The sequence below is a fragment of the Corvus cornix genome, chromosome 2 (genome assembly GCF_000738735.6).
Source record: "Corvus cornix cornix isolate S_Up_H32 chromosome 2, ASM73873v5, whole genome shotgun sequence".
Taxonomy (NCBI): Eukaryota; Metazoa; Chordata; class Aves; order Passeriformes; family Corvidae; genus Corvus; species Corvus cornix.
Window position 1 is genome coordinate 38,080,345 of NC_046333.1, and position 11,886 is coordinate 38,092,230.

An 11,886-nucleotide genomic window follows, 5' to 3' on the forward strand; every position below is an offset into this window, starting at 1 on the left:
CCCAGGATATTCGTTGGCTGACCTTGCAACCTGGAACATCACGGTCTGGTGTCACGTCTTGCAGACTAGTTGACAACCTCAGTTTGGATGTATTATAAATGTGTGAACACCAGCTGTATGTGTACTTTACTGCAGCTCTCTTGTCTTCTCCCTCCAGCACAAAGCCTTAAGGCCTTTGATTATTCGTTCTGCAGTTTGCTGAGGGCTTGATAACTGAAGGATGATGTTAAAGTTTCAGTCTGAAGAGACCTGTCAACACACAACTCAGCAGTTTGCTGTGAGGAAGGGATGCAGGGAAGAGAAGCTGCATTATGATTCAGTGTGTTACCTCACACATCTTTTGCTTATGAAATGAAATACTCCATTCAACCTAATAACACTTTTACAACATTCAAAAGGGAAGATGTAGTTCGCTGCTGCCAGGCTTGATAGAGCAGATATAACAGCTTGCATCGGGTTGTCATAGGGAATATCCCAGCCAGAGCACCTCAGTGTGGAGCACTGCCTGCTCTGCCATTTGCCAGGAGCTGCTACAGAGCCCAGGCTTTAACAGTCATATAACATTTGTTTCTGTTATGCAAATATCTGAAAAAACTAAATTGAGAACTTAAATATAATTTTTGCCACCTGTTGGGCGCAGGTCTTCGCAGGGGAAATTTACTGGTGGACCTTATAGTCTTTGATCATCTTGGTTGACTTTTCTCAACAGGAGAAGCAGTTGTTCCATGCCAGTCCCATGTTTGACCTCAGCACCGTCTGGATGAAGAACAAGTTGAGTTATTACAGTCTTCTGCCTGATTTTATCTGGGTTCTTCTAACGTGCTGATCATTGTTTTATCTCATCACTTAATAATTTGACAGAATTAGTAGCAACTACCATATGGATGTTAGCTGGAGGACTGTGATTCTTGCCTTATGAATAAAGCAGGAAGTAATGCGGGTCAGTCTGTGTTAATTATTGGATTGGAGTGATTTGTAGGTTCTCTTGGATATATATGAAAATAAGATTGCCCTAAGGACAGCAAGGATATTTAAGAATATTGTCTAAATCCACTTACGGATACTGAATTCTAAGTTCTGATGCTTTATCTCTATATTTTTATATGATGAAAGCAAGCTGTCTTCACAATTTTGAGGAAATGTTGTTATACCACTGTATAAATCCGCATTAGGCTTGGATCTTGAATGCTTTAAACAATTCTGGTTCCCCCATCTCAAATAAAATGTAAAATAGCTTAAAAAGTTAGTGAGATGAATAACAAAGATAATAATGGGTATTGAAAAATTTCCATAATATGAAGTTAAATATGCTAACACTGTTTAGTCTGGAGAAAAGTTGGCTAAGGGACAACAAGCTAGAAGTCTCTAAAGCCTGACATAAAGAAGGTGAGTAGAGTTTATTATCCTTTCCAGTGCAAAACATGGAGACCTCAAATGAAATTAGAAGGTGTTAGTTTCACAGAAAAAGAAGCACTTCTGAATATAATGGTTAATTCAGCCAAGACAGTTATCAAGACAAGATGTTGAAAAATGTTAAGGTTTTATAGAGCAGTTGACAGATTCATGAAAGAAAATCCAAGCAAGGTTGCCTAAGGAAAGTTCTTAATCTGCCTCAATAAACAGCAGGAAGCTGGGGCAGTATTGTGGGCAAATGTTTATTTTCTTACACTCTGCTCTAGGCAGAGTGGTACTGGCCAGTGGCAGAGTTGATGAGGTGGCAGAGATCCAGCATGGTACAGCTGTTTTTTCTATTCCTGTGTCCTGGAATCAATATGACTGCTAGAAATGAGAAATTTACTCTGAAATGAAAAGCTCTATCTAGATAAAAGACTCAATTTTCTAAAAAAAATACATTCATGAGAACAGATGCATTTTTTTTATAGCAAATTAGATAGGTGGTGAATGACTGTAGAAGAAATAAAGGCAAAACTTTAAAAGGCTAACAACTTCTTTTTCAAACTTGCCCTTTCAAATATTTTGTTGCCACATACAAGCATTAAGGGTTGCCTCTCTCCCAGACTGGATCTGCCAAGGTACCTGGATGAGTTAGGCATCCCCTTCTTGCTGAGGTTCAGCAGAAGTTGGCGTCTTTTTGTTTGACCTTCTAGAAATCCTTGACTGAATGCCTGTGCACGGTGCTGTGTCTGCAAATTAGAGTCGTATTATTTGGGTCACATGTAAGAAAACCTGGCCAGGTATCTTAACAAGGCAGATTAACATTCATCTGACACACACATCCTGGAATAGTGAGTGCCTTTTCCTCACAGAGATGCAGATCTGAATAACAAACACTTCCTCATTTTGTTTGGATTTGCTGTTCACCTGTGCTTTGATTTTATGTTCTGTAAAGATATTCCAGAAACATTTTTCTTTCTAATGACTAGTTAAATATAAAGAAAGACTAAATCTTAAATCATTTCTCTGAACCCCAAGCTATATCTCTGATTATATTACTGGGTTAAATAGCTTTTTTTCGTTTAGAATTTATTTTTTAATTCCCAGTCTTACTAAGTCTTTTGTAGTAATTCTAGAAATAAAGCAGCATGATACTCCTACCCGTTACTAGTTTTCTACATGGCCAAGAAATGTTGAGGATTTAATGCTGGCAGTATCTTTGGAGACCAATTCAGTATAAAATAAAAAGAATCCTGGTTTACAATTGATTTTACACAAGTAACTATTTCCTAAGCACCATTATTGTATACAGTAGGAAATAGGTATAGCTATTTCCTTAGAATAAAGCAATTTGTGAGACCTGTCATAAAAGGCTAAGAGAATGCTGCCTTTGCTTCACATCCCCTTTAACTACCTCTATAAAGTTTAAGGAATTGCAATAAAACTTGGGAAAGTGCTTTGACTGATGAGAACTGTTTGACAGTACTTATGAGATTACTGCGTGCTCAAGGCCACTTGGAATGTTTGCACACAAGAAATTATTTAAAATTATATTTGTTTTCTGGCTTTAAAAAAAAAAAATTTAGCTTAAAAGATCTCTCTCAAGCTGCCTTTTTTTTTTTTTTAAACAGAAAGATCTTTAAACAGTTCGCTGCCTCCTTGGCATTTCTTCATTCCGCTTTTCATTTCGTGTGAAGTCTCCTGGGCTCTGACCAGTTCAGAACGCAACTTTGTAGTTTTCTGTGGTAAATGACTGACAGTGTTGGAAATTATGCTCTTTGTCTGACAGACAATTGCATTCACACTGCTAAGCAACATTCGGACTGAACTTTTAATTTAACCCTACTGGCTTCTTTTTCTCTTTCTTTCAGCATTGTCTGTATTGTGATTCCTACCATGGCAATGTATCTTCTGTTTCTGAAGCAGCTGCAGTTTTTTCTGTGATTCCAAATGCATCTTTGGTGAACAGTTTGGGGTCTAATGCAGATTTGCTTTGTATATTTGCTGTAGCATAGAATAACCTGAGACATTTATATTAAAGCCAGTTAAAGGGTGGCTCCTGCCAGTCAGTAGGCATAGAGCCTGTAACTTTTTGATAGCTCATAGTGACTGATACGGTGTCAGTCAAATTACTAATAAAAAAGAAGTGCTAACAAGGCTATGAGTTTTGTGAAAACTGTAAACAAAGCAGATGAAGGTTAAATATAGCTGGAGTTTGAATAACTCTCTTATGTTAATCTCCCTATGCCAAAGTTTTGGCATGTTCATGAGAAGGTTTTGATACACTGTAAGTATCTTTCTGGTATTTCACCCAGAAGAGAACTGTGAATGGGTCTCATTAGTTAACATGCTTAAAATTACTTGTGTATTTTGGTGCTGCCAGTCTAAAACCTGCAATATAGTTTTATTGGATTTGTGGAGTGTTGAATTTGTGCAGGTTGTGAGACACTTCCATGAGGCTACCAGCCAGTTCTTCATTGGAAGAGGTGTGCAATAGCTATTGGGGCAGCAGGTTTTACTCTGCTGGTCAATCTGTACCAGGTCAGGGCTAGAATCTATACTGCACCAATTACCTTCGTAGGAAAAGAGAGGACAAAATATGTGTAACCTCCATCTCTACTTCAGACTCAGACTTACTGCCAGGATGCACCACAGAGACATCCCAGCTTGTGAAGAGGTTCTCTAACTCAGATCTAGCCCCAGTCATTTCCAGGCCACTCAGGCCCACAAAATGTTGATGCTTAATAAAATAAAGAACACAGTCCTTGGTCCCATGTGAACAGTATTGGCAATGTATAACCTTTCATAAGTAATAGATTTACTTTAATAACTGGGAAACGTGAAAAGATAGAAACCTTTTAAATTAACAAAGTTATGAAATATTTGTGTATATAAAAAATAGAATGAATTTAGTGTCAAGCACAGACAGCATGCCATGTTTTCATTCCAATAAAGGAATTTATGTCATTTGAAAGAAATTACGCTCTTACCCATAGGTCTCTTTTCTACAGCACTCAATTTTGAGATATCTATGTATTAGAATCTGAAAAACTGTATTATATTTATATCAGTTTAACCTGTGCATATTGCAAGTGAGTGTATAAATGTCTCCTGAATGTTATCCATTACCAGTCATCCCTTGCTTTGAGATGAGAAGTGTGCTAATACTGCTTTGGAAGTTTCAAGTTCAAATACACAGTTCGTAGAATGGGATCCCAAGATGCCACAGACACCACTAAAAACCCAACTTGGCTTTGCTTCTCTATCTACTCACCTAAATGCAGCCTGACCACAAATCTCCCATTTACTCATGTTGTATCAAATGCATTTCTAGTTCAAGCTGCAGAATATATGTTTCTCCTGTGTGCCAAAAGATGCATTACTTTGTTTCCATCCATCTAACAGTGAACTAGAGACTTGATCATCCTCCATTATAACATTTTTTTGTAGTTAAAAGATGGCAACACATTCCACTACACTTGTCTGTACTTGCATGGTGTGCAGAATTATTCCATACTGCACTATAATTAAGCAGAAAGCCCAGTTTATCTTCAGGTGCCTTTTAGCTGTAAATGGTAACTCTTCTTGATGCATTAGGATCTGCCTTCCCAGATTATGCAATCCTGTTGTCTGCTTGAGATTCAAGGCTCTGTGAAGGGTCCAAAGGGCAAGAGACAAAAACTTGAGACTGTAGTTTAGAGCAGCCTCAAGAGCAACATTTCCAAGCAAACAGGAGCAGCTCAAAGCAAACACTGATGTCTGGAACTGGGTGACATTCTATTTATATGCATGCTTGCAATATAATATATGCTTATCATACAATTATATAAATAATTTAAGCTTATAATATAATTACACTGAATAAGTTTAGCATGTATTAATAATCATACGAGCTGTGTTCTGCTAAATTACCATGATATAACTGTCTCTTTATATCTAATCCCGATAAGGACGTGCACAGTTGTCCTGTGCAAACAGAACAGTTTTTTGCCTATATGGATAATTATAGTAATAATCAATAAATGCATTTATTAATCATACAGAGCAGGTGAAGGGTAGTTCCTTTTGTATGCAGCTGCTCTCATGAGCCTTCTGGACACAGAACAAGAGTGGAGGTTGTTAAAGACCTCATGGACTGCTTAAAAGGATATTACCCTTTTTCTGTATACTGCCTACTGTAGAGTTCACACACCTCAGAATGTGCTCTTACTAAATTACTTATTGACTCTGAATAAGTCACGTTGATGCACATGTGAGTCTGAGTCTGATTTTATTTATGGGGTGGTTCTGAAAGAGCAGTATGATTTATGTATCTATGTATCCAAGTCAGTGGAGAAAATCTACAGTTCCACATCCCTTTCTGTAATGATTTAAAATTCACAAGTCAGTGTTTCAAAAAATTTTTTTTGCACTTCTGCATGTACATTTCTTAGCTTCAGCTGACCAAGTAGTAATGTGAAGAATGTCCCTATTCACCCTGTCTTTCAGATCTCCCAAGTAACACGATGTAACACATTTGTTTTCTAAGCATCATCCTACAAAGACTGCAGAAGCTACTGTAGATTTGAGAGGGTTCATGGGAGTGATGACAACATATTTTGGAGTGATCCCTTAGTTTACTATATGGATAGAGCAGATATAAGAGGCAATCTGAATTAAAGAGGATGTTGGGAAAGCATATGAATTTTTAGGAGTGGGATAAGCTCACCCACCTTTTGATTTCATGGCCAGCATTTTCCCCACTATTTAACTTATTCCGTCTCTGGCTTTTCACTTGTCCTTTCATCTTCGAGATGCATGTATTTAATATCTTAGCTCCAGTTGGATTCTGTGGACTTTAAAAGACTGAAGTATTTTTTAAGAGAATGGTAAAGGACAATGACTGGAAGGAGAGGGTATTTCAAATAAGTAAAACTGTGAGGGAAGTAGGGATGACAGAGATGATAAGGAAAATAAGAGAAGTTTTATAGGATCTCTTTCCCTGCTGCCCATGTTCACACATGAAATTTTGTCACTTCTTTCCAGTTTAGTCTTCCTGAGGTGGAATCTACCTGTTCTGGTTGATATTCAGTCCTGTTCCTTCAGGTCTCTTGGATAGTGTCACAACAGCAGAAGAAATGTCTCACCAGCCTTCAGTTCTCTCCATTCAGCTTGTGGCTGCAATTGGGCCTCATGTAGCTGTGAATCCATAGTTTGTCTGACTATTATGATAATTGCACAGACGCTTTCTTTGCCTTTGCTAATAAACTGGCTTATGTAACCTCTCTGTTGTCCCCAAATCCCATAGCTAGCTGCCTGCAGTTCCAAGGCATTATTTCAAATGGTAGGGTGCAGCATCCCTTGTTGCATAGAATGCAGAGCATGAAGCTTCTGCTGCATCTTAACTGGTAACTACCTCTTTGTACAAATAGCATGATCCTTTCTGAGTCATGTTCAGCGTGCTCCTTGCTGTGTTTGTGGGAGAGTTTATCAGTGGAAATAGAATCTAGAGCTGCATTTATTTCTCTCAGTTGGCTTCAACACTTGTTGGTTGTGGATTTCTTATTTTCTTCTTGTGAAATAACAAAGATTTTGATTGACATTATTACACTAGGAAGCCTAGGGCTGTGTTTACAGTGAATATGCAAAGCTGTAGACAAAATGTAGAGCATTTTGACTGTTTTTCATGATCTTTATAGTCTCTCATCCTTGAAGGAAAGTAAATAAAAACCAATGAACTTCCTTTGGAAGTCGTTAGGTGCTCAAATTCTATAGTGCTAAGGACTTACAACTGCACAGAGAACATAAAAATGTATACCTACAAACATGTCAAGAACATTTTCTAAAGTAATATTAATGACACTTTTTAATATTAATGAACTGTTGAAGATAATTTTTTTGTCATATAAGCTTATATATTGCTACCATTAAGCTGATCTTAATTGATACTCTCTTAAGAATTACAGTTGCTAATTCTGTATTCATAGGAAGGGAACTTCTTCATTAGCAATTATTTAATGGCTCATTTTAGCTGTGAAAGGACAGTCTCACTACATTTTCTTTTCCTTCCTATTTCTATCTTTTCCGTACTACCAATATGGGAAATCAGCATGTCAAACTTCTGGAGAGCTCTGATTTTTGTCTCCCTCTTAGCCCTCAGTCTGTAAGCCAACCAAATGTGATTCAGAGGTCGTATTGTTAATCTGCTGCTGCAAAGCTAGACTGAAAGGTGCTGCTAAGTTACACATGTCTAAGCAGGGAGGCCTGCAACGTACTGAAATGACGATGATGTCAGAATTGTTGTTAGCACTGATTTCTGCATTTTCTGCAGGAGAAGTTAGTGACAGAAGGACCAGCTGAGAGGCAGTCCATGAGAAGCATTTTATTATACAGAAGTGTCTCTTATGGTAGAAACTAGGTCCTTCTCAAGTAAACAGGGAGATGCACAGCATCTCAAGCACCTAATGGAAAGCACACCAAACTGCTCACTGAGAACTTAGTGCATGGTAGGGTATCTGCTATTTCCCTCTATTGTGGGCCATTTTTTTCCCTGGTGGTGGCAATAGAAGACCTGTAATTTTCTGCAGCTTATATAAACAAGTTTGTTTTAAGGGGATGATGTCTGCCGGACATAACCCAGAGGGCAAGCATTCATATTTTTTTCAAGATGGTAGGTGAAAGCATACTTTCCCTTGCTTGGTCTAAGTGGATTTGTTGCCCTTGCCACATGTGCAGTACTAAATAGAAACAGTGTTCACTGAAGAATCACAATGCTTTAAGCTGGTAAACAATTTGACTACTTTTATTTATTTTTTTTTTCCCCTGCTAAATCTGTCTTTTTCATCTAGGTCCCCTGAAAGCAAGAGCAAAAATCTGAAACATTTAGCTGATTGTGATTTTTTTAAAATGCTACCAAGAAAACAGGTTCACTGACACATATGTGCAGTATATACCACTGGTAAACAGAACCAGATCATCCACATTTCAGCTTATTTTTTCCAGCAAGGAGATTTTTGAAGACTTAGCGAGTTGAAAAGAGCAGAGCAGGCAAAGCAAGGGATTGTATTATCCATCCCTTTCACACTAAGCACATGATGTTTTTCTGAGCAGTAAGAAATTTGTTTTCCAAAGACATTGTCAAGTTCACTGAGATTCATTGACTCCTGGTAGCAATGTAAGCTTGAGACAGCAGTGACAGGCTTTATTTCAGGACACTGTGTATCGTGCAAAATGAGCTTCCTTCAACTGGAATGATGTCTGAGTTACGGCACCACCATGAAAATTAACAGACACATAGATCAGCCAAGCAGTAAGTGTGCAGGATTTCTGATCAGGCACAAATAGCTTCTCTCAGCTTTGCTGGTGATACTTTCCAGAGGCAGCTTCTGTTGAGGGGGTATCCTGCAGCTGAGAGCCCCATGTTCCCCCTCCAACCTGTCCTTCCAGGAATTGCAGAGAGAGCAGAATGCTGCGGCAATATTCGGGCACTAATTAATTTTGCCAGCAGGAGCTCGTTTTGGCCTTTGATTTTGAGCTGACAGTTAATAGATAGGGCAGTTTCAGAAAGTGGGTGTGCTTTACAGCACTTGGCAACTGACTCCCTAAATCACGGGTACAGTTTGCAATCTCAGCCATATAAAACATCTCTCTGTTTACTCTCTTTATTGAAGATATGTGTTCACAATGAAGATATAGTTTTTCAATACAATGAATGGTATATTGGCATTGATAAGGTGAACTTTACAGAAAGTATTTGGGTAAATGTTATTATCATTGCATTACAGGCAGAAACTGAGTTTGCATTTGGCTACACAAAATTTATGTCTACAGGGAGGGGCAGCCTGAGGCAGCCCTGCACAGTCTGTGGTGGGTAGAGCCTACAGACTCTGGGGCAGCTGGAGCATGTAGGGATCCATGGCTGTGTCTCTACTGCAGAAGAGACTATGGACAGGGAATGAACTCCTGGGGCTGCTAATGCTTGTTTTGCAGTCTGGCACTGTTTTGTGTTGTCAGGACCAGTTTTGTTTTCCCCTCTCTCTAATGATATCCTGAGATGCTTTGCACTTTCAAGGCTTCTGTTAAACCACAGATAATGCAACCTATAGCCTGCATTTTGTGCTGATAAAATGTTGTTTTGATGAGTTGTGACACTGCCATAGCATTATTTAAAATGCTCTGAACTGAGAATAATACACAGTGAAATAGCATTTATGCAATCAGACCATGAGGCAACCACAGGGGACCAAAGGAAAACCCTCGGCTGAACATTATGCAGAGTGGTGAGGCAATGCCACACAGCTTGATCTTTATTTAGCAGCGTGGGTAAAGTCCCAATCCTTAGCTTGGCATATCTGAGCTGATGTAAATTGCTGTCTGCTACTAAGTGTGATACCTGTGGTCATTTTCTAGCAGTCATCTCATGAACTGATGTGGGACCAAGACTGGAATTGAAGACCTCTAGACTTCCAATTCTTGTGCTCCTCCTCTCCAGAAAATGCTGCATTGAAATACAATACAAGAGAAAAAAGCACCTAAAGAAAGTAAAATTACGGTTCCTGATGACATACTGTTTCTGTCATCTCATCAGTTAAATGGAGAATTGCAGTAGAACAGGAATTATTCTGTCCTCTGGAGCCCCTGGGAGCTCTGACTTTATTTACAGTAGAAGTTGGACTGAATTCTGAAGTAATAAGAAATTTAAGTCAAATGCATTACTAAAATTATGTGCTACGGATGCATGAGGGATTAAAGAGTTTAAAAATAATGATTTACTCAAGTCAGCCTTGAGGATCAAAGCTTTGGCTTCAATGCTGTCTCAAGGTGGACTTTAGTACCTCATGGGACACTTTCATGGCTCAGTGCAACACAGATAATTTGGCATTCAAAGCTGTCAACAGCATGGATTAATAAAGCATTTACAGTATCTTTTAAGTTATTATTGCAAACCAAGTCTCATGCTCTTCCTGAGTGCTGCTGTAAGTGTTTGTTTCTGAAATGCACAATTTCTGTTTGTTTGGTTTTGTTTTGTTTTTTTTTTTAGGAAAATATCCTTGAAACTGGGAGTAGGCGATTAAAACCAGCAGGAAATGTATAAGAGAATTCTTGGTGGTCTAATAAGGGATTTAGAGACTCCAGCAGGGGAGAAGTGTTTTATAAATTTAATATGAGGGTAAATAGTATTATCTCTGTTTTGCAAATGGAAGAACTTATTCAAGATATTATTCACAGCCCTTGAGCTTTTGTGTTTCTTTTCTTAGCTAACTACATCATGCTCCTGTCTCCAGCAGAAGGCCAGGAAGATGCATAGAAATGGAACTTCTTAGCTGGGATTATCTCATAAGACAACCTTAAATTTTGGCAGCAAGTCAAAGGTTTACAGCACATCAGCAAATGGAACATGAGGACAGTTCGTGGTGCTGCTATCAACTCTCTATCAACTTCCAACAAGCAGAGGTTAATTATCTCGTTGTTACTTTTGGGGTCTTTGTAGCAAACGAGGCACTCAGACAGAGCTATGGAAGAGCACTGTAATGCTTGGATAGTTTTGGCACAAGGCAGTTGCTCTGCAGAGCTTCGTGGCCCTCTCACGGCAAGCTCCTGGCCTGCTCTCAGCTTGAGTGGAAAGGATCTGATGGTCAGTGTGCCTGTTTCCTCTCACTGAACCTTTTCCAAAGTGGGAAATATCTTGTTTGCTTCCTTGCCATGTGCTTGCTGGAGCAGAGTTCCAATCCTCTCAAATGAGCCTCTGAGGAAATTGATACACTGCACGTTGAATACTTGTACTTTGCACAGGTTTGGTGCCTTAAGATGAAGGTTCTATTGACAGACCAATGGAGTAATTGAGAAGGGTTGTATGGATAAAATTGCTAACTTCTAATGTAAATATGACCATTTAGACAAATTGAGAAAAAGGGCAAAGTGACTACCTAATTATTATGAAAAATGGTATTCATGTTTTGTACAATTATGACTATATTAAGCCTATTTCAGGCAACTAATATGCTGATCTGATTCAGAAGAGATTAATTGGTGATATGAACACTTAAGCTATATAATTTACTCTGATTGAAGAGGCAATACTAAAATGTGGCATTAGCAGATGTTGGATGAATTTTTGCTCTGAATCCATTCACTGAGAATGCTAGGTAAATCTCCCCTTATTTATTCTAAGCTATTAAATACTCTAATTCCCGGATTTGACTGTGTCTCTGTTTTGTTTCTTTGAATTATTCGTCAAGAGCCGTTGCTGTAGCAATAGCCAGTTCTGTGATGAAATGAAGCACATTCCAGGTTCAGCTGTTAAGGTCTGTATGGGGCCCCTTTGGCAGGATCCAGCAGGGTGCTTATTAAAAAACACCTGACCCTTTCTGTTTAATATTCAGCACCATATTTTTGTTCTCCACAAACTCACTGGTCATCACAGGGCAAGTCTCTGGGCTCTCCACTAGTTGCTGTGAATTATTCACTGCCACTCTTCTCACCCCAGAACAGAGAAAGTGTGTTTTGTGTATC

At 38.7% G+C, this 11,886-nt stretch overlaps 1 long non-coding RNA gene across 1 annotated transcript in view; it reads left to right on the forward strand.

Moving 5' to 3' along the window:
* The window catches only part of LOC109144452, a 31,230-nt gene extending 19,661 nt beyond the window's left edge, over positions 1-11,569 (forward strand). Inside the window, exon 3 of the long non-coding RNA XR_005601635.1 lies at positions 10,632-11,569. This is a non-coding gene — a long non-coding RNA (uncharacterized LOC109144452). The remainder of the gene's footprint in view (positions 1-10,631) is intronic.
* The last annotated feature ends 317 nt before the right edge of the window (positions 11,570-11,886 follow it).